Source organism: Gavialis gangeticus, unplaced genomic scaffold, assembly GCF_001723915.1.
Source record: "Gavialis gangeticus isolate Ggan-Ray unplaced genomic scaffold, GavGan_comp1, whole genome shotgun sequence".
NCBI lineage: Eukaryota > Metazoa > Chordata > Crocodylia > Gavialidae > Gavialis > Gavialis gangeticus.
The window spans coordinates 32,115,528-32,117,473 of NW_017729034.1; positions in this window are offsets into that span (position 1 = coordinate 32,115,528).

The window sequence follows — 1,946 nt, forward strand, 5'->3', positions numbered from 1 at the left end:
ACTATAAATAGTTCTGCCACAACACATAACATAGCAATAAGGAAGGCAGGAAATGCATTTAAACAAAGGGGAGATCTTGTAGTTTTTTTCTAGTGGATACCTATTTGAGTGTAAAATGCTTAAAGGAGGTTTCTTAAGACGTGTTATGCAAATACCATCCACATCAAAAGTACTGGTCTTTCAGAGCAGAACATTATTGGTTCTAAAACATTATTAGGAGTCCATCTGACTGCACTGCACAACACAATGATGGGGCACCAAGGCAATTAGACCATTTTCTTTAATAAGTGCTTCACTTTTGTGTTTATTTTGCTTACTTTCTCCATCTCAAAATCAGACAAAGACTTTGTGGGGAAGTTTTAATAAAAGGAGGACAGAGAAAGCTGTTTAGAAAACGTTTTATTTTTTGAGCATCATCATAAGAGTAGGATTTAAAACTAAGCTTAAGTTAGACTTCCAAACTCCATTAATTTTTTTTCCTTTTTTAAAGTTACTACCTATTCTGAAAGTTGAAGCAAAATCTATGCACATGGAGAAACAGTCATTCTGCTACATATATTCTGATACATTTTTTTCATGGGTCACCATTCAACAGTGACTGGGATATAAACATCAAACTTTTGTTAATTGTTTTGAGAACTGAAGAATGGAAGCCTGATCCCAGCCCTATTGCAGTCAGTTGGAGCTTTTCCAGCCTGAACTGTTTCACAACAGTGTTTTTTCTATGCATTTCCCTGGGGCTCTAGATTAGGCCCTAAATCGGATTTAAAGAAAATTGATTCAGCACTTTTCACACTGATCAATCCAAGTGATCCTTCATGTGCATGCTGTAGATTTCTTTGTTTTGATCAATCAGAAAAGTTAGATTAGTTTATGACATGGGAGTTGCTGAAATGCTTTAAATGTGGAGGCACACATAAGCAACTAACTTAACTTGGGGATCCTGTTTTTTTCTGGTAACACCCCCCCCACACACACACAATATTTTGACTAAAAAAAGTATATTAGTGGTGTTTCAATTAATCATGGAAAAATTTGGATTTTGGGTTACTTTTTTGATCCAGAAATTGGGGATTTTTTTATCAGAGAAAACCAGGATCCCTGCTCATAAGGCTAATAGCAATATTAAAGGTGTAGTTCAAAGAAGATTTTGAAATTAACAAATTTTAGTTTATACTTTTCCTTCCTTCCCTTTCTCTTTTTTCTTTGCATTCTTTCTACCTCACTTTCCTACACAAATCCTTCTCAGTGACAAATTACTGCATAAATGGACTCTGTTGTGTTTGGTGGTGCTGGTTGTAGCTGTGTTGGTCTAAGGCCATAGTCAGACAAGATTCTTTTGGTATATGTGATATCTTTTATTAGACCAACAAAATAGTTGCAAAATCTGTTCTTTGCAAGCTTTTGACTACAAACCCAAAAGCTTGCAAAGAACAATTTTTTCCAACTATTTTGTTGGTCTAATAAAAGATACCACATTTACCCAAAGAACCTTGTCTGTCTCTGTTGTCTTTTGCAGTGGCTGGTATGATACTGGAATATTAACATACCTTTGAGAGGAGAGTTAAGGCTGTGGGGGTGATAACTGTGATGAATGGTGGCTGTGCTAGTGGGGAGATATGTGTCCCTCAGGATAAGGGATATGGGATATATATTAAAAGATGGCATAGCTTCCCATTTCCTTCCTTTTGATGTTTTAGGTACATTTTTTTAAAAGAGTCCAAATCCCACAGAAAGGCAATGGGATTTAGGTGCATAAGTCATGGTGATCTGGAACTTGCCATGTTTGGTTCAGGTTTATTTATGTGAACAGTAGCATACCATGCCTTGAAGAACAGCATCTTCATGAAAAGGCCTGACTGTGTTTCACAAGAATGCCCATTTTCATTATATGAGCTTCTGCTTGAGAGTGAATAAAAATTAGATGCTGATGAAGGCTGGCTAAA